Source organism: Lithobates pipiens, unplaced genomic scaffold (genome assembly GCF_037356315.1).
Source record: "Lithobates pipiens isolate NorthernLeopardFrog02 unplaced genomic scaffold, aLitPip1_a1.2 Scaffold_25, whole genome shotgun sequence".
Lineage (NCBI taxonomy): Eukaryota > Metazoa > Chordata > Amphibia > Anura > Ranidae > Lithobates > Lithobates pipiens.
In genome coordinates, this window is record NW_027507787.1 from 107,463,308 (window position 1) to 107,484,001 (window position 20,694).

At 48.6% G+C, this 20,694-nt stretch overlaps 10 pseudogenes; all 10 read left to right on the top strand.

Moving 5' to 3' along the window:
• Positions 1–5,765: 5,765 nt before the first annotated feature.
• LOC143931116 (5S ribosomal RNA) lies at positions 5,766–5,884 on the top strand (annotated as a pseudogene).
• Positions 5,885–5,984: 100 nt separating this feature from the next.
• LOC143931800 (5S ribosomal RNA) lies at positions 5,985–6,103 on the top strand (annotated as a pseudogene).
• A 319-nt stretch (positions 6,104–6,422) lies between these two features.
• On the top strand, positions 6,423–6,541 carry LOC143931268 (5S ribosomal RNA; annotated as a pseudogene).
• A 320-nt stretch (positions 6,542–6,861) lies between these two features.
• LOC143932206 (5S ribosomal RNA) lies at positions 6,862–6,980 on the top strand (annotated as a pseudogene).
• Positions 6,981–7,301: 321 nt separating this feature from the next.
• LOC143932138 (5S ribosomal RNA) lies at positions 7,302–7,420 on the top strand (annotated as a pseudogene).
• A 100-nt stretch (positions 7,421–7,520) lies between these two features.
• On the top strand, positions 7,521–7,639 carry LOC143932480 (5S ribosomal RNA; annotated as a pseudogene).
• Positions 7,640–10,986: 3,347 nt separating this feature from the next.
• On the top strand, positions 10,987–11,105 carry LOC143931342 (5S ribosomal RNA; annotated as a pseudogene).
• A 3,524-nt stretch (positions 11,106–14,629) lies between these two features.
• LOC143931086 (5S ribosomal RNA) lies at positions 14,630–14,748 on the top strand (annotated as a pseudogene).
• A 101-nt stretch (positions 14,749–14,849) lies between these two features.
• LOC143932284 (5S ribosomal RNA) lies at positions 14,850–14,968 on the top strand (annotated as a pseudogene).
• A 1,965-nt stretch (positions 14,969–16,933) lies between these two features.
• On the top strand, positions 16,934–17,052 carry LOC143931056 (5S ribosomal RNA; annotated as a pseudogene).
• Positions 17,053–20,694: the final 3,642 nt, after the last annotated feature.

The following is a 20,694-nucleotide window of genomic DNA, read 5'->3' on the forward strand; positions in this document are numbered from 1 at the left end:
TTAAAATCGTGTAGTGAGTATAATCTATATTTAGCATAAGAATGAAAAGGCATAACATGGCAATGAGACAAACTCCATTAGAGATTTGAGCTAGATGAAATGATGAAAAGTCTCTGTATAGCCCAGATTGTCTTCTGTTATCACTTAGCCTACCCTCTAAATTCACTAGCCTCTCTATATACACCAGCATGTTTACACTAGCCGGTCTCTGCATACAATAGCTTGTCTTCGATATACACTAGCCTATGTTCTGAATACACTAGCCCGTCTTCTGTCTTCTGTATGCCCTAGCCTGTCTTCTGTATACATTAGTCTCTCTGTATAAACTAGCATCTCTGTATACCCCAAACTGTCTTCTGTAAAAACGTGTCACTCTTATAGCCTGTCTAGCCTTTCTTCTGTACACACTAGCTTCTATGTATACACTAACCAGGCTTCTATATACAATAGCTTCACTCTATGCACTAGCCTCTCTGTATAATCTAGCCTCTCTATATACCCTAGATAGTGTTCTGCATACACTAGCCTCTCCGTAGAAGCCAGCCTTTATTCTTTATTCACTAGCCTTTCTTCTGTATGCTGTAGTCTTCTATATATTCTAGCTTCTCTGTACACCCCTGCATCTCTGTAATACACTAAACCCTCTGTATACCACAGCCTGTCTTCTGTATACACTAGACTGTAAAAACTAGCTAGAATACACCAGCCTGTCTTCTTTACCCACTAGACTCTCTGTATGCACTACCCAGTCTTCTGTATACACTGTCATCTTTGATGTATACCCAAGCCTGTCTTCTGTATACACTAGTTTCTCTATATGCACTGTCCTTTCTGTATACTCTCGACCCTCTCTATACATTAACCTCTCTATATACACTAACATCCTTGTATATACTAGCCTCTCTTTAAATTGGCCTCTCTGTGTACCCCAGCCTCACTGTTTACTCTAGCATCTCTGTATACTCAAGCCTATCTACATACACGAGTCTGTATTCTGTATTCACTAGCCTTTCTTCTGTATGCTGTAGTCTTCTATATATACCAGCTTCTCTGTACACCATTGCATCTCTGTAAACACTGTGTAAACTAGCCAGTCTTATGTATACACTCGCCGACTGTATTCACTAGACTCTCTGAATACACTAAACTCTCTGTATACCACAGTCTGTCTTCTGTATACACTAGACTGTAAATACTAGCTAGAATACACCAGCCTGTCTTCTGTACCCACTAGACTCTCTGCATGCACTACCCAGTTTTCTGTATACACTGTCATCTTTGATGTATACCCAAGCCTGTCTTCTGTATACACTAGCTTCTCTATATGCACTGTCCTTTCTGTATACACTCGACTCTCTCTATACACTAACCTCTCTATATACACTAACATCTTTGTATATACTAGCCTCTCTTTAAACTAGCCTCTCTGTGTACCCCAGTCTCACTGTTTACTCTAGCATCTCTGTATACTCAAGCCTATCTACATACACGAGTCTGTATTCTGTATTCACTAGCCTTTCTTCTGTATGCTGTAGTCTTCTATATATACCAGCTTCTCTGTACACCCTAGCACTGTAACAGTGCTAGGTTCCTGTATTACAGAAACAGAACACCAGCAATAAGGTGGCACACAACACCCACTCTAACTTTTGCACTGCAGATGCATGTATTGCAGAAATTGAACACCAGTAATAAAGGGTAGCTTCAGGTGTGTACTGTGCAGGAGGCACTAAAACCCACTGTAACAGTGCTAGGTTCCCAAGCAGTAAATACACTGTCCCTGCCTATCGTCCTCTTTCCCTGACCACCGCAACACACTATACAAGGCCGGGTGAGCTATACTTGGCCACAGGAATCCTGCCTGTGGTGAATTATGGCTCTCGTCACAGAGGATGTCACATCTGATCTTATTATATAGAACCTATTATGCTCCTCGTAAACTTTTTCAGTTTGGCCGAACGGCCGGACGCAAGTTGCCCCCGGTGCGGGAACATGGTGGGAGACATGATGCACATGTTTTGGAGATGCCCGAAGTTGATCCGCTACTGGACAGAGGTGACAGGAACCATTGATCGGGTGTTTGGAACCTCCACCAGGATGGAGGCGAAGTATTGTCTCCTGGGATTAGTTGGCAGTTCTGAGATGCCTATTTCAGGCAAGGAAACTGTTGGCAATGACTTGGTTTTTTTCACTTGTTTCCCAAGATGACCATGTTGGCGTTTGTCAAGATGGTTGAGAGTGCCCAAAGAGATCGCCTATGGCCCCATCACCTTGAAAGTGCCTGATCTTGTCTGATCTCGGAGGCTAAGCATTGTCCGGCCTGATTAGTAACTGGGTGGGAGACCAACTGGGAATACCAGGTGTCGTAGGATTCTTTTTATGTTGTTGGCGTTGACATGGTTTTTTTTTCCACTTGTTTCCCAAGGTGATCATCTTGGCATTTGTCAAGAGGGCTGGGAGAGCCCAAAGAAATCTCCTATGACCACATCCCCCTGAAAGCGCCCGATCTCATCTGATCTCAGAGGCTAAGCAGGGTCCGGCCTGGATAGTACCTAATTAAAGGTGCCGTAGGAATCTTTTTATATTGTTGGCTTTGACCTGTTTTTCTTTCGCTTGTTTCCCAAGGTGACCATTTTAGCATCAGTCAAGAGTTTTGAGTATGTCCCAAAGCGTTCGCCTGAGGTCACATCACGCTGAAAGCGCCCGATCTCAGAGGCTAAGCAGGGTCTGGGTCAGATGGGAGACCGCCAGGGTCTATGTTGTTGGCGTTGACCTGTTTTTTTTCACTTGTTTCCCAAGATAACCATCTTGCTATTTGTCAAGAGGGTTGAGAGTGTCTAAATAGAACACCTATGGCCACATCACCCTGAAAGCGCACAATCTCATCTGATCTCGGAGGCCTAGCAGTGTACGGCCTGGTTAATACCTGTATGGGAGACCATCTGTGAATACCAGGCGCCGTAGGCTTCTTTTTATGTTGTTGGCGCTTACCTGTTTATTTTCGCTTGTTTACCAAGGTGACCATCTTGGCGTTTGTCAAGAGGGTTGAGCGTGCATTTGATCTCAGAGGCTAAGCAGGGTTGGGACATGGTTAGTACCTGGATGGGAGACCGCCTGGGATTTCTCGATGCCATAGGCTTTAGTTTTAAGTTGTTGGCATTGACTTATTTTTTTTTATTTTTATTATTCTTTTATTAAGTAAAACAACATAAATATAACAGTCAACCATACAGCATGACACAGGGTCACCATTACATGGTAACAAAAAATAGGCAGCCAAATAACTCTGGGTTCTCAGAGGGGAGTCCTACAGTTTCATGCAGAAAAGAGAGAAACCCCACCTCCGACATGTAGTACAGTATAACTAGTGCAGCTCCGTTCGGACAAATGTAATCATGGAGAACAACTGGGACCACAGCGAGCCAGCTTATCATGACCTACGTGAACCAGAGTAAAATATGAGCCGGGCATGACCAGAACCCTGGGGTTCTTCTGGGTCCCGAAGGCTAGTAAGGAGACAAGGCATAGTCAAAAGGGAGGACGGGGGAAGAAGAGAGTGCAAAGACGGAGAGAAAGGAGGTGGGGGGGAATGCGGCAGGGAAAAAAAGAAAAATAAAGACAAAAAGGGAGGGAGGGAATGCCACCCAGGGCAGACATGGCCTACGTAGGTAAACGTTAGATTTTCAGTCGTTTTCTGGGACAGAGGCACTGCTCACCTCCCGAATGTAGTCTCGAGTACCAGTAACATACCTCCAGGGCCTCCATGTAACACTAACAGCCTCTTCAGTGTTGTGAAGGGTGGCGGTCAATTCTTCCATCTGGAGAATATGATTGACTTTGGAATACCACAGCACCTTGGATGGGGGCTGAGGCTGCCTCCACAGTGCGGGAATGCAGGCCCGGGCGGCATTCAGGAGTTGCATTGTGAGGGTTTTTTTGTATTTTCGAACAGGCTGTTCGGTCAAGGCACGCTGCTGGGAACCCAAAAGTTCCTCAAGGCCGGGCATGCCCAGAAAAGGTGTCCCATGGTCCCTGTATCTGAATTTCACCTCCAACAAACATCCGGGATCGATCTATCCATTTTATTCAGAAGGTATGGGACTCTATACCAGCGTGAGACTATCTTGTATCCTGATTCTTGATATTGGTTTGCGATGGAAGCTTTATGTACTAAGGTCAGGATCTTGCCTATCTGTTGTGGGGTAAATGTGATGCCTAAGTCCCTCTCCCATTTGTGGATAAATGGTGGGGGTCGACTCCTCCTCCTGACTACTCAATAGGTTGTACAGGAGGGAGAGGGTGTGTCGCACAGGTTCCCTTTTGTGACAGATGGATTCATAGGGTGTCAGGTCTCTAGGAGTGTAGGGGGCCCTTTGTATGGCCAGAAGAAAGTGACGAAGTTGATAAGTACTAAAAAAGTCAAGCGGAGGGTCAGAAAGCTCGGCGACAGTTTGCGTGGTCGGGAGCCCTCCCGAGGGCCAAACCTCTCCCAGACGCTGTTTCCCCACCACTGTCAACTGTCGCAGTTTCTTGTTGGTAAATCCCGGTGGGAAGTCTGGATTACCTATAACCGGAGTCATTGGTGATGGCAGGGGAGCAATGTGTGTGCAGCGGAACAACCTCCGCACAACAGCCAACGTAGCTCCCACTACGGGGTGACCTCTGAGGTCTTTTGGTAGGGAGGACAGGAGCCACGGGGAGGTCAATAGGGGAATGGATCCATCCTCAATCTCCATCTCCACCCACTGCTTGTGTGGGCCATTACAATGCCAATCAACGACTCTCGCTAGCAGAGTCACTCTGTAGTATTGTCTGAGATCTGGGAGACCCAGACCCCCCTAGTCCTTTGGTCTGGCAAGCTATTGCAAACGGGCTCTGGGCGGTTTGCACGCCCAAATAAAGTCCCGGAGCAGCACCTGCAGTTGTCTGAAAAAAGTTGGGGGTAACCCATGTTGAATGCATTACATCGCCCGAACCAGGTCAGTGTTAAAGCATGCCAGTTTCCCAAATCAGATTTCAGTCTATCCAGGAGAGGGACAAAATTAAGCGGGTACAATTGCGCTAAATCCGCTGCGATGTCAACGCCCAGGTAACATATAGATTTTTCAGCCCAGTAGAATGGAAAAGCGGAGCGGAGCCTCTTGGCCTCACCATCCGGGACCGATATATTCAATACAGCCGACTTGGCGCAATTGATTTTATAGTTTGATAGGCTGCCGTATCGCTGTAGAGACGCAAGTATATTGGGAAGCAAAATGTGTGGATTGGAGACGGAAAAAAATTAGATCGTCAGTGTACGCCACAATTTTGTGGTGTGCCGAGGGTTTGGATATGCCAGTAACATTCGGGTCATTCCGAACGTGACACATAAGTGGTTCCAGTGTCAGAATAAAAATTAGGGGAGACAGACGGCACCCCTGCCTCGTCCCATTAGTGATGGGGAAAGAGTCCGAGCACCACTCGTTCACCCGTACCGCTGCCGACGGCGTGGAGTAAAGCGACATTACCCAGCTCATCATGTTGGAGCCAAGACCTATATGTTCCAGGGTGGCCTACATAAAGTGCCAGGCCACCCTGTCAAAGGCCTTCTCCGCGTCCGTTGACAACATAAGCAAGGGCCTTCCCTGTACATGCGCCGCATGGATTAAATTGAGGACTCGGGCCGTATTGTCTCTAGCTTCCGACTTATTTTTATTTTTTTTGCTTGTTTCCCAAGGTGACCATCTTGGCGTTTGTCAAGAGGGTTGAAAGTGCCTGAAGAGATAGCCTACGGGCACATCACCCTGAAAGCACCCGATCTCGTTTGATCTTGGAGGCTAAGAAGAGTCGGGCCTTGTTAGTACCTGGATGGGAGACCGCCTGGGAATACCAGGTGTCGTAGACTTCTTTTAATGTTGTTGGCGTTGACCTGTTTTTTTTCCGCTTGTTTCCCAAAGTGACCATCTTGGTGTTTGTCAAGAGGGTTGAGAGTGCCTGAAGAGATTGCCTATGGCCACATCACTCTGAAAGCACCCAATCTCGTCTGATCTTGGAGGCTAAGAAGAGTCGGGCCTGGTTAGTACCTGGATGGGAGACCACCTGGGAATACCAGTTATTGTAGGCTTCTTGTTATGTTGTTGGCGTTGATTCGTTTTTTTTTTTGCTTGTTTCCCAAGGTGACCATCTTGGCATTTGTCAAGAAGGTTGAGAGTGCCCAAAGAGATCGCTTATAGCAGCATCACCCTGCATGAACCCTATCTCTTCTCTTCTCTGAGGCTAAGAAGGGTTGGGCCTAGTTAGTACCTGGATGGGAGATGGCGTTGGAATACCAGGTGCCGTATTCTTCTTTTTATGTTGTTGACATTGACCTGTTTTTTTTCGCTTGTATCTCAAGGTGACTATCTTGGCTTTTTTCAAGAGGGTTGACAATGCCCAAAGAGATTGCCTATGGGCACATAACCCTGAAAGCGCCCGATCTCCTCTGATCTCAGAAGCTAAACAGGGTTGGGCCTTGCTAGTACCTGGATTGGAGACCACCTGGGAATACTAGGTGCTGTAGGCTTCCTTTTATGTTGTTGGCCTTGACCTGGTTTTTTTTTCACTTGTTTCCCAAGGTGACCATCTTGGCGTTTGTCAAGAGGGTTGAAAGTGCCTGAAGAGATTGCCTACGGGCACATCACCCTGAAAGCACCCGATCTCGTTTGATGTTGGAGGCTAAGAAGAGTCGGGCCTTGTTAGTGCCTGGATGGGAGACCGCCTGGGAATACCAGGTGTCGTAGACTTCTTTTTATGTTGTTGGCGTTGACCTGTTTTTTTTTCGCTTGTTTCCCAAAGTGACCATCTTGGTGTTTGTCAAGAGGGTTGAGAGTGCCTGAAGAGATTGCCTATGGCCACATCACTCTGAAAGCACCCAATCTCATCTGATCTTGGAGGCTAAGAAGAGTCGGGCCTGGTTAGTACCTGGATGGGAGACCACCAGGGAATACCAGTTATTGTAGGCTTCTTTTTATGTTGTTGGCGTTGATTCGTTTTTTTTTTTTTGCTTGTTTCCCAAGGTGACCATCTTGGCATTTGTCAAGAGGGTTGAGAGTGCCCAAAGAGATCGCTTATAGCAGCATCACCCTGAAAGAGCCCTATCTCTTCTCTTCTCTGAGGCTAGGAAGGGTTGGGCCTAGTTAGTACCTGGATGGGAGATGGCGTTGGAATACTAGGTGCCGTATTCTTCTTTTTATGTTGTTGACATTGACCTGTTTTTTTTCACTTGTATCTCAAGGTGACTATCTTGGCATTTGTCAAGAGGGTTGAGAATGCCCAAAGAAATTGCCTATGGGCACATAACCCTGAAAGCACCCTATCTCCTCTGATCTCAGAAGCTAAACAGGGTTGGGCCTTGCTAGTACCTGGATTGGAGACCACCAGGGAATACTAGGTGCTGTAGGCTTCTTTTTATGTTGTTGGCCTTGACCTGTTTTTTTTTCACTTGTTTCCCAAGGTGACCATCTTGGCGTTTGTCAAGAGGGTTGAGAGTGCCCGAAGAGATCACCTATGGCCCCATCACCCTGAAAGCGCCCAATCTCGTCTGATCTCGGATGCTAAACAGTGTCAGGCCTGGTTAGTACCTGGATGGGAGACCGCCTGGGAATACCAGGTGCCATAGGCTTCTTTTTTTTTTTTTTTTTTTTTATTTAGTAGTATGCGACATACAATGCAAAGGCAACTTCACAGAATGTGTGATACAAATAGTTACAAACAAACGATCATATTGCATGGATATCAGAGCCAATGGTAAGAAGTCAGAGGAGAATAGCACGTGTACAGCTTTGCGGTCATATCAAGATGAGATTAAAGCTCCATCTCGTTGGGATCCTCTACTACTTAAAATATTATTGATACTAGCCCTGCTACCCTCGAAGAGTTTAGATATCCATAGATAGGGGAAGAGTATTGTGTAGTAGTCAAATGGGGTCGGAACCTACCATTTTCTTTTCCCTTTTTTGAGTTAAGAAGGGAAATAGTAGAACTGAAAAGAGGGAGAAGGGGAAAGAGAAGATTGGGGAAGGAAATGGCAGAAAAGGAAAAGAAGGGGTAAGGGGGTGTCGTGGGTAGAGTGGATAGGATGGGGCCCCCTCCCAGGGAGCAAGAGACGCCCTCGGCTCACCAGATCATCAGCTGTCCAACGTTTGGAACAGCGATCTCCAATGATCACCATGAGCTTACTATGTCTCGCGGAGGTATTCTTCCGAAAAGCGAAACTGGGTCCAGTAGAACCATCTGTTCCCATGCTCCTCCGTTTTATCCCTCATTGTGGCAGTCAGGTCTTCCATTCGTTCAATATCATTTACCCTTGCGAACCACTGGGTCACCATTGGAGCAGATTGCTCTTTCCACTGACTTGGGATGCAGGCCCTAGCTGCATTGAGGAGATGTTTAAGTAAGGACTTATGATAACGCTTTCTCGACATAGGAGTTAGAGTGAGAAGAACTGCTGCGGGATCATTGGCTAAGGAAATCTCTGTGAACTTGTGGATGAGTCTCAGGACAGGCTGCCAGAATGTTTGTAATTTAGGGCATTCCCAGAAAATGTGGAGAATGGTGCCAGCCTGTTGCCCACAGCGACAGCAGCGGTCAGATTGACCGGGGAATATTTTGGCCAACACCACCGGTGTACGATACCAGCGTGTGATCAGCTTATATGAGATCTCCTGATATTTACTGCAGAGTGACGACTTATGGGCGAAAAAGAGTATTCTGTCCTTCTGTGGTTTGGAGAATGTAGTTTGTAAGTCCCTTTTCCATTTAGCTAGGAAGGGTGGATCCGTGGAGGATTGTGCGTCTGTCAGGATTTGGTAGGACCTAGAGAGGGAACCACGAATTGGGCCATCATCCAGGCAAAGTTCCTTGAAGGGGTGGAATTGTCTAGAGAAGAACGAATGGTTAGGTAGTGATCCGAGGAAATGGATTAGCTGTCTAGCTCTCCAGCTATCCAATGCAACAGGTACTTGCTCTAGCAGTATGGTCCCCATGGGAATCAAGCCCGTGGGTCCAAGAAATAGGGCTGCTCTCAGAAGCCCTTTCGGGGCTTGCCTGGTAAAGGCCTGGTCAGACAGGCCCGGAGGGAATCTAGGATGTCCAATAATTGGGGTCATAGGAGAAGGGAAGTTAGTCAGGTGGGAAAGGTGAAAAAAACTATCCATCTCGGCGAGCGAGGGGCCAATTAACGGGTGAGTAGTCACACAGGGCTCCAATGGCCTCCCCGCCCAAGGCAGACCAGCCAGTGGAACCCGCGCCATCTCCTGCTCTAGCTTGACCCATAGCTTCAGTTCCCTATGCCGGTGTCTTATCACATATGGTCCCCCATCGGATAGTGTCCGCTGTGTACTGCGCATGCGCAGTACACAGCAACACAGATTCCGAAAATTGCCAAGCATGAACGGCGCCTGCGCACTGAGTCCAGGTTCTATCCCCACTATCCAAGTGGACATAGAGTAAGAATATAAAAGAGCCGAGCGCAGCGAGGCCGAGCCCGAAGCGTGGCGAGCGAAGCTCGCCTGCGAGGGGCCCTCTAATATTCACAACCCTATGTCCGCTTGGATGGTGGGGCTACCACCTCCACTCACCGCGCAGGCGCCGTTCAGCTTCGGAGATTTTCCGAAGCTTCGTCTGCTCCGTACTGCGCATGCGCAGTACGGCGTGGACACTATATCATGGCCGGACAGTATATGGCAGAACACCGGCACCAGTCAACCCCCGGTGTCATGTGCATCGTTGTGTAATATAGAGCAGGGTTCGGGAAGCCAATACCTCCCCGCAATTTCGGTCGCAATAGCATTGCCCTACCAATACGCATATGTTTTCTGCGCCAGAGGAACTTGATAAAGATTGAGCGAACCGCATGAAAGAAAGTCTGGGGTATTTTGATAGGTAAGGCTTGTAGTAGATACAGAAGTCGTGGCATCGCGTTCATCTTCAACACATTACAGCGTCCGAACCATGACAGAGCTAGTGGGTCCCATCTTTTAAGGTCCGCTGTAAGCCCATAGGCTTCTTTTTATGTTGTTGGCTTTGACCTGTTTTTCTTGCTTGTTTCTCAAGGTGACCATCTTGGCGTTTTTTTAAGAGGGTTGGGCGTGCCTTGAAGAGAACGCTTACGGCCACATCAACCTGAAAGCACCCGATCTTGTCTGAATTCAGAGGCTAAGCAGCGTCAGGCCTGGTTAGTACCTGGATGGGAGACTGCCTGGGAAGACCAGGTGCCATAGAAGGATCTGGTCCGGTTAGTGTCTTGATTGGGAGATCGCCTGGGAATACTGGATGCCGTATGCCGCGTACACACGAGCAGACTGTATGGCGTACTTAGTCCGTCGAAACACATTTCAGCGGACAATCCGCTCGTGTGTGGGCTTCAGTGGACTTTTTTTTTTTTTGTTTAATATATGTTTATTAAATGAAAAGAAAAGACAGGTATCAAAGAGATAATAACAGAAAGCTTGGCACATATATCATCAAGTGCAAAATAGGACAGGGATTGCAGAGGTTATGGTACACGGTCAATGACATAAAAGCTCTTCACAGCTCACAAACAAAAAAAAAAGATAACCGAGTATGTTCTAAGCCTACCAGCGTAACACAAAGAGCATCCAACTTCCCACAAGTGGGACTGCGGATGCTAGACTGCAAGGTCCCTAGTTGCAGCAGACAAACAATGTTGTACCAAGTAACTAATAAGAAAGCGTGGGGAGAAAGTGAGGGGCGGGGTTTTCCGGGTTGTCCATGTCCAGTTACGTTCCCCACGTAGGACTACCCGTATTGGGTAATAGCCCAGGATTGGGCGCGTTGCCGGGCGCCGGCTGCCTCCCTGTAATGGGGGGGCGGCGGGCGGCAGGCAAACAGTTTTAAACAGAAGTAGGCTTCTTTTTATGTTGTTGGCGTTTACCTGTTTATTTTGCTTGTTTACCAAGGTGACCATCTTGGCATTTAACAAGAGGGTTGAGAGTGCCCAAAGAGATCACCTACGGCCCCATCACCCTGAAAGCGCCCAATCTCATCTGATCTCAGAGGCTAAACAGTGTCGGGCCTGGTTAGTACCTGGATGGGAGACCGCCTGGAAATACCAGGTGCCATAGGCTTCTTTTTATGTTGTTGGCTTTGAACTGTTTATTTCGCTTGTTTCTCAAGGCGACCATCTTGGCGTTTGTCAAGAGGGTTGGGCGTGTCTTGAAGAGAACGCTTACGGCCACATCACCCTGAAAGCACCCGATCTCGTCTGATTTCAGAGGCTTAGCAGCGTCAGGCCTGGTTAGTACCTGGATGGGAGACTGCCTGGGAAGACCAGGTGACATAGAAGGATCTGGCCTGGTTAGTGTCTTGATTGGGAGATCGCCTGGGAATACCGGATGCCGTAGGATTCTTTTTATGTTGTTGGCTTTGACCTGTTTTTTTTCCCTTGTTTCCCAAGGTGACCATCTTGGCATTTGTCAAGAGGGTTGAGAGTGCACAAAGAAATTGCCTATGGGCACAACACCCTGAAAGCGCCCAATCTCGTTTGGTCTCAGAGGCTAAGCAGGGTTGGACCTGGTTTGTACCTGGATGGGAGACCGCCTGGGTTTTCCAAATGCCGCAGGCTTCTTTTTATGTTGTTGGCGTTGACTTGTTTTTTTTGTCTGTTTCCCAAGATGACCACCTTGGCGTTTGTCAAGAGGGTTGAGCGTGCATTTGATCTCAGAGGCTAAGCAGGTTTGGGACCTGGTTAGTACCTGGATGGGAGACCGCCTGGGATTTCTCGATGCCATAAGCTTTAGTTTTAAGTTGTTGGCATTGACTTATTTTTTTTTTAAATTATTCTTTTATTAAGTAGAACAACATAAATATAACAGTCAACCATACAGCATGACCCAGGGTCACAATTACATTGTAACAAAAAATAGGCAGCCAAATAACTCTGGGTTCTCAGAGGGGAGTCCTACAGTTTCATGCAGAAAAGAGAGAAACCCCACCTCCGACATGTAGTACAGAAGTACTGAGTAACGGAGTAGTGCAGCTCCGTTCAGACAAATGTAATCATGGAGAACAACTGGGACCACAGCGAGCCAGCTTATCATGACCTACGTGAACCAGAGTAAAATATGAGCCGGTCATGTCCAGAACCCTGGGGTTCTTCTGGGTCCCGAAGGCTAGTAAGGAGACAAGGCATAGTCAAAAGGGAGGACGGGGGAAGAAGAGAGTGCAAAGACGGAGAGAGAGGAGGTGGAGGGATGGCGGCGGGAAAAAAAAGAAAAATAAAGACAAAAAGGGAGGGGGGAATGCCACCCAGGGCAGACATGGCCTACGTAGGTAAACATTAGATGTTCAGTCGTTTTCTGGGACAGAGGCACTGCTCACCTCCCGAACGTAGTCTCGAGTACCAGTAAAATACCTGCAGGGCCTCCATGTAACACTAAATGCCTCTTCAGTGTTGTGAAGGGTGGCGGTCAATTCTTCCATCCGGAGAATATGATTAACTTTGGAATACCACAGCACCTTGGATGGGGGCTGAGGCTGCCTCCACAGTGCGGGAATGCAGGCCCGGGAGGCATTCAGGAGTTGCATCGTGAGGGTTTTTTTGTATTTTCGAACAGGCTGTTCGGTCAAGTGTAGAAGGCACGCTGCTGGGAACCCAAAAGTTCCTCAAGGCCGGGCATGCCCAGAAAAGGCATCCCATGATCCCCGTATCTGAATTTCACCTCCAACAAACATCCGGGATCGATCTATCCATTTTATTCAGAAGGTATGGGACTCTATACCAGCGTGAGACTATCTTGTATCCTGATTCTTGATATTGGTTTGCGATAGAAGCTTTATGTACTAAGGTCAGGATCTTCCCTATCTGTTGTGGGGTAAATGTGATGCCTAAGTCCCTCTCCCATTTGTGGATAAATGGTGGGGGTCGACTCCTCCTCCTGACTACTCAATAGGTTGTACAGGAGGGAGAGGGTGTGTCGCACAGGTTCCCTTTTGTGACAGATGGATTCATAGGGTGTCAGGTCTCTAGGAGTGTAGGGGGCCCTTTGTATGGCCAGAAGAAAGTGACGAAGTTGATAAGCACTAAACAAGTCAAGCGGAGGGTCAGAAAGCTCGGCGACAGTTTGCGTGGTCGGGAGCCCTCCCGAGGGCGACACCTCTCCCAGTCGCTGTTTCCCCACCACTGTCAACTGTCGCAGTTTCTTGCTGGTAAATCCCGGTGGGAAGTCTGGATTACCTATAACCGGAGTCATTGGTGATGGCAGGGGAGCAATGTGTGTGCAGCGGAACAACCTCCGCACAACAGCCAACGTAGCTCCCACTACGGGGTGACCTCTGAGGTCTTTTGGTAGGGAGGACAGGAGCCACGGGGAGGTCAATAGGGGAATGGATCCATCCTCAATCTCCATCTCCACCCACTGCTTGTGTGGGCCATTACAATGCCAATCAACGACTCTGGCTAGCAGAGTCACTCTGTAGTATTGTCTGAGATCTGAGAGACCCAGACCCCCCTTGTCCTTTGGTCTGGCAAGCAATTGCAAACGGGCTCTGGGCGGTTTGCGCGCCCAAATAAAGTCCCGGAGCAGCACCTGCAGTTGTCTGAAAAAAATTGGGGGTAACCGGATCGGTAATGTCTGGAACATGTGTAAGATCCGCGGGAGGGCCGTCATTTTGAATGCATTACAGCGCCCGAACCAGGTCAGTGTTAAAGCATGCCAGTTTCCCAAATCAGATTTCAGTCTATCCAGGAAAGAGACAAAATTAAGCGGGTACAATTGCGCTAAATCCGCTGCTATGTCAACGCCCAGGTAACATATCGATTTTTCAGCCCAGTAGATGGAAAAGCGGAGCGGAGCCTATTGGCCTCACCATCCGGGACCGATATATTCAATACAGCTGACTTGGCGCAATTGATTTTATAGTTTGATAGGCTGCCGTATCGCTGGAGAGACGCAAGTATATTGGGAAGCAAAATGTGTGGATTGGAGACGGAAAAAATTAGATCGTCAGCCTACGCCGCAATTTTGTGGTGTGGTGTGCCGAGGGTTTGGATATGCCAGTAATATTCGGGTCATTCCGAATGTGACACATAAGTGGTTCCAGTGTCAGAATAAAAATGAGGGGAGACAGAGGGCACCCCTGCCTCGTCCCATTAGTGATGGGGAAAGAGTCCGAGCACCACTCGTTCACCCGTACCGCTGCCGACGGCGTGGAGTAAAGCGGGTTGAGAGTGCCTGAAGAGATTGCCTATGGCCACATCACTCTGAAAGCACCCAATCTCGTCTGATCTTGGAGGCTAAGAAGAGTCGGGCCTGGTTAGTACCTGTAGGCTTCTTTTTATGTTGTTGGCGTTGATTCGTTTTTTTTTTTTTGCTTGTTTCCCAAGGTGACCATCTTGGCATTTGTCAAGAGGGTTGAGAGTGCCCAAAGAGATCGCTTACAGCAGCATCACCCTGAAAGAGCCCTATCTCTTCTCTTCTCTGAGGCTAAGAAGGGTTGGGCCTAGTTAGTACCTGGATGGGAGATGGCGTTGGAATACTAGGTGCCGTATTCTTCTTTTTATGTTGTTGACATTGACCTGTTTTTTTTCGCTTGTATCTCAAGGTGACTATCTTGGCATTTGTCAAGAGGGTTGAGAATGCCCAAAGAGATTGCCTATGGGCACATAACCCTGAAAGCACCCGATCTCCTCTGATCTCAGAAGCTAAACAGGGTTGGGCCTTGCTAGTACCTGGATTGGAGACCACCTGGGAATACTAGGTGCTGTAGGCTTCTTTTTATGTTGTTGGCCTTGACCTGTTTTTTTTTTCACTTGTTTCCCAAGGTGACCATCTTGGCGTTTGTCAAGAGGGTTGAGAGTGCCCGAAGAGATCACCTACGGCCCCATCACCCTGAAAGCGCCCAATCTCGTCTGATCTTGAATGCTAAACAGTGTCGGGCCTGGTTAGTACCTGGATGGGAGACCGCCTGGGAATACCAGGTGCCATAGGCTTCATTTTTATTTATTTAGTAGTATGCGACATACAATGCAAAGGCAACTTCACAGAATGTGTGATACAAATAGTTACAAACAAACGATAATATTGCATGGATATCAGAGCCAATGGTAAGAAATTCGAGGAGAATAGCACGTGTACAGCTTTGCGGTCATATGAAGATGAGATTAAAGCTCCATCTCGTTGGGATCCTCTACCACTTAAAATATGATTGACACTAGCCCTGCTACCCTCGAAGAGTTTAGATATCCATAGATAGGGGAAGAGTATTGTGTAGTAGTCAAATGGGGTCGGAACATACCATTTTCTTTTCCCTTTTTTGAGTTAAGAAGGGAAATAGTAGAACTGAAAGGAGGGAGAAGGGGAAAGAGAAGATTGGGGAAGGAAATGGCAGAAAAGGAAAATAAGGGGTAAGGGGGTGTCGTGGGTAGAGTGGATAGGGTGGGGTCCCCTCCCAGGGAGCAAGAGACGCCCTCGGCTCACCAGCTCATCAGCTGTCCAACGTTTGGAATAGCGATCTTGTGGATGAGTCTCAGGACAGGCTGCCAGAATGTTTGTAATTTAGGGCATTCCCAAAAAATTTGGAGAATGGTGCCAGCCTGTTGCCCACAGCGACAGCAGCGGTCAGATTGACCGGGGAATATTTTGGCCAACACCACCGGTGTACGATACCAGCGTGTGATCAGCTTATATGAGATCTCCTGATATTTACTGCAGAGTGACGACTTATGGGCGAAAAAGAGTATTCTGTCCTTCTGTGGTTTGGAGAATGTAGTTTGTAAGTCCCTTTTCCATTTAGCTAGGAAGGGTGGATCCGTGGAGGATTGTGCGTCTGTCAGGATTTGGTAGGACCTAGAGAGGGAACCACGAATTGGGCCATCATCCAGGCAAAGTTCCTCGAAGGGGTGGAATTGTCTAGAGAAGAACGAATGGTTAGGTAGTGATCTGAGGAAATGGATTAGCTGTCTAGCTCTCCAGCTATCCATTGCAACAGGTACTTGCTCTAGCAGTATGGTCCCCATGGGAATAAAGCCCGTGGGTCCAAGAAATAGGGCTGCTCTCAGAAGCCCTTTCGGGGCTTGCCTGGTAAAGGCCTGGTCAGACAGGCCCGGAGGGAATCTAGGATGTCCAATAATTGGGGTCATAGGAGAAGGGAAGTTAGTCAGGTGGGAAAGGTGAAAATACTATCCATCTCGGCGAGCGAGAGGCCAATTAACGGGTGAGTAGTCACACAGGGCTCCAATGGCCTCCCCGCCCAAGGCAGACCAGCCAGTGGAACCCACGCCATCTCCTGCTCTAGCTTGACCCATAGCTTCAGTTCCCCACGCCGGTGTCTTATCACATATGGTCCCCCATCGCATATTGTCCGCTGTGTACTGCGCATGCGCAGTACACAGCAACACAGATTCTGAAAATTGCCAAGCATGAACGGCGCCTGCGCACTGAGTCCAGGTTCTATCCCCACTATCCAAGTGGACACAGAGTAAGAATATAAAAGAGCCGAGCGCAGCGAGGCCGAACCCGAAGCGCGGCGAGCGAACCTCGCCTACGAGGGGCCCTCTAATATTCACAACCCTATGTCCGCTTGGATGGTGGGGCTACCACCTCCACTCACCGTGCAGGCGCCGTTCAGCTTCGGAGATTTTCCGAAGCTTCGTCGTCTCCGTACTGCGCATGCGCAGTACGGCGCAGACACTATATCATGGCCGGACAGTATATGGCAGAACACCGGCACCAGTCAACCACCGGTGTCATGTGCGTTGCTGTGTAATATAGAGCAGGGTCCGGGAAGCCAATACCTCCCCTCAATTTCGGTCGCAATAGCATTGCCCTACCAATACGCATATGTTTTCTTCTTGGCTTCTTTTTATGTTGTTGGCTTTGACCTGTTTTTTTTAGCTTGTTTCCCAAGGTGACCATCTTGGCCTTTGTCAAGAGGCTTCAGAGTGCCCAAAGAGAGTGCCTACGGCCAAATCACCCTGAAAGAGCCCAATCTCATCTGATCTCAGAGGCTAAGCAGCGATGGGCCTGGTTAGTACCTGGATGGGAGACAGCTTGGGAATACCAGGTGCCGTAGGCTTCTCATTGTGTTGTCGGCGTTGACCTGTTTTTTCCCCCTTGTTTCCCAAGGTGACCATCTTGGCATGTGTCAAGAGGGTTGAGAGTGCACAAAGAAATTGCCTAGGAGCACAACACCCTGAAAGCGCCCAATCTCGTTTGGTCTCAGAGGCAAAGCAGGGTTGGGCCTGGTTTGTACCTGGATGGGAGACCGCCTGGGTTTTCCAGATGCCACAGGCTTATTTTTATGTTGTTGGTGTTGACCTGTTTTTTTCGCTTGTTTCCCAAAGTGATCATCTTGGCATTTGTCAAGAGGGTTGAGAGTGCCTAAAGAGATCGCTTACAGCCGCATCACCCTGAAAGCACCCTATCTCTTCTGATCTCAGAGGCTAAGAAGGGTTGGGCCTAGTTAGTACTTGAATGGGAGACGGCCTTGGAATACCAGGTGCCGTATTCTTCTTTTTATGTTGTTGGTGTTGACCTGTTTTTTTTCGCTTGTTTCCCAGGGTGACTATCTTGGCATTTTTCAAGAGGGATGAGAGTGCCCAAAGAGATTGCCTATGGGCACATCACCCTGAAAGCGCCTAATCTCCGCTGATCTCAGAGGCTAGAAAGGGTCGCGGCTTGTTAAGTTTCCCTGCCTCGACCCTCCTGTGTGCCCTCCTGCCCATGTCCCCTTGTTGCATGGCTTCTCCTCTCCTGGCTTGGTGGCCCGCACTGCATATTGCCCCCGTTGGTGACCACCACTGCCCACCGTTTTGGCGGAGGGGGGTGCTTTTACTTCACGGCTGGGCAATGGGGGTCGGTTGTTAACGGTCCCTCGCCTTGGAAGTGCTGTGCTACCAGACGAACGGATGTGGACATTCCTCTTTAATACTGCACCCGCCTAATGGACGCTCTCGCACGGTATGGTCTGAGGAGGAGAGGGAGGTTCTCTGTTCTATTTTTTGCCGGGAGGGCTGCAGTTCCACGAGACTCTTCCGACCCATGGGGGTTCCGGGTACCGTGCCATGGTTCTGTGATGATGCTGCTGTGGTGGGGTGCTGGGGGGGGAGGGGAAATGTATACTATAATTGACAAGCTGTTTCTCTCCTCACCCCTGGTTCTCCCCCTTCACCCCCCCCCCTCCCCTTTTTTTTTTTTTTTCCTCTCACCTTACCCTTCCCATATTGAGCCGCCTAGGTTTGCACGACAGGTGCCAGGTTCCTGTTTGGTTATGTGTTCTATCCTGGTCCCTCACTTTGGAGGCCACATCCAGCGATGAGTCGCGGACCACGATCGCAATAGGTTACAATTTATGTTGATGTTATTTGTTGAATGTTGATATTATGTATGATTGTTCCTCACTGTCTCTCATATTTTTTCTTTTTTGCTCCATGTGATATATGCTATACGTCCAATTTTCTATATAATTGCAGAGTCATCCTTTTCTTCTTCTTCTTTTTTGAGTGCGCCGGGTTGGGGGGGAGGCCTGGGGGCTCATCACCGGTCCCCCGTCTGACCTCACCCCGCATAGGCCACTGTGTACTCCCGGTACTTCGGTGCTGTACACTACCGAAGGCTAGGCCTTCTTATTAGTTTACTCCCAGCCACCTCCAGAAATCCCGGAGTGGTGGAAACCCCCCCCCCCCCCTTTTTTTTTTTTTTTACTCCCCCCTGACCTTCCCCCTTCTCTTCCCCCTTCTCCTTTCTTTTCCTTCCCCCCTCTCTCCCTTTTCTTGCCCTCCCGTTCCCTCCTTGTCTGTCTCTAACATCACCTTCCTGCGGTTTCTTTTCTGTCCTCTCTTATCGCATTCTTGAGACATGGCGGTGGCCTCCGTCAAGGTGGTCTCCTTAAATGCTAAGGGTTTGAATACCCCGGAAAAGAGACGCATGCTCCTCCATGACCTCAAAAAAAGTGACGCGGACATAGCCTTTATTCAAGAGACCCACTTTAGATCAGATAAACTCCCCCTACTCCAAAACAGACACTACTCCAGGGTTTATCACTCCACTAACCCCCTCTCTAAGTCCAAGGGGGTATCTATTTTGGTCTCCAGTAAGCTACCTTGGCTGTGCCATACGGTTACGAGTGACCCGGCAGGGCGTTTCCTTTTTTTGGTAGGACAGATAGGGGAGTCGCAATTCACGCTGGCCACGCTTTATGCCCCTAACGACCGTCAAGACACCTTCCTCCGACACACCCTTTCTAAATTGATGGAAATCAAAACAGGCCAGTTAATTTTAGGAGGTGATCTCAATGTGCCTTTGTTTCCGGCGTCTGACACGTCCTCTGGGTTGTCCTCTGCACCATCAAGCTGTAGGAAACGGGTAACACAGACACTACATGACGCTCAACTAATAGACGTCTGGCGACTTCAGCACCCCGGAGAGAGGGATTATACTTTTTACTCCCCTCCCCATAAAGTTTATTCCAGGATAGATTTTTTCCTGATCCCCCACGATCAACTGCACTTAGTCAGTTCCACTGCCTTGGGTCAGATCACGTGGTCCGACCATGCTCCCATTTCTTTAGTTTACACCCTTAGCGCCCAACCTTCGCCTAGGTCCCTCTTTTGGCGGTTGAACGAAAGCCTTCTGCAGGTCCCTGAGATCCTCGCAGATGTCTCCCAAGAACTTGACCTTTTTTTCCGGGAAAACGCTACCCCAGGCGGCGACCCCGGGATTCTCTGGGAAGCGCATAAGGCGGTCATCCGGGGGGTTTTAATCAAACATGGAGCTATTCTGAAACGAAAGAGGAATGCTCACTTGGCCCATCTACTCTCTCGATTGGTCTCTGTGGAGTCCTCCCATAAGCGTACCCCCACTCAACCCTTGGAAATAGAATTGACTTCGCTTCGTACACAAATAACGGAAGCCCTCCAATACAAGGCGAAAGCGGCGGTACAATTTTCGCGTAGACTGTCCTACGAAACGGGAGATAAATGCGGGAAGATGTTGGCCAAGTCGGTCAAAGCGATTAAATCAGCATCCTACATCCCCCAGGTGCTAGATGCGCAGGGCCAGCGGGCCTCCACCCCACAGCAGATTGCCACGGCCTTCGGCGAATTTTACTCAGGTCTTTATAATCTACCTAGTTCTAATTGCACACAAGTACACATAGACGGTTATATTGCAGATTCTCGACTCCCCTCGCTGTCCACGGAAGCCCGGGCCGTATTGGAAGCGCCGATCACCTTTGAGGAACTGCAAGCTGCTGTGGCCGCAATGAAGTTGGATAAGGCACCGGGCCCGGACGGTTTCACCGCACAATATTATAAGACCCTATTGCCAATTCTGGGACCCCACCTGGTGTCTTTCTTTAATGCTTTGGGCGCGGGGACGGGCTTCCCCGGGGACACGTTGAGAGCCCACATATCGCTGATCCCTAAGGAGGGGAAAGATCCCCACCAATGCGGCAGTTACAGACCGATCTCCCTGTTAAATCTGGACTTGAAACTGTTTTCTAAAATTATTGCCTCTAGATTAGCACACCATCTACAATCCCTCGTACACCTGGACCAGGTGGGGTTCATACCCAACAGGGAGGCAAGAGACAACACTATCAAGGTCTTGAACTTGCTCCAGGTTGCTAACTCCCGTAAAATCCCGTGCCTTTTGGTCAATACTGATGCCGAGAAGGCATTTGACAGGGTTAATTGGCAATACATGTTCTCTGTTCTCA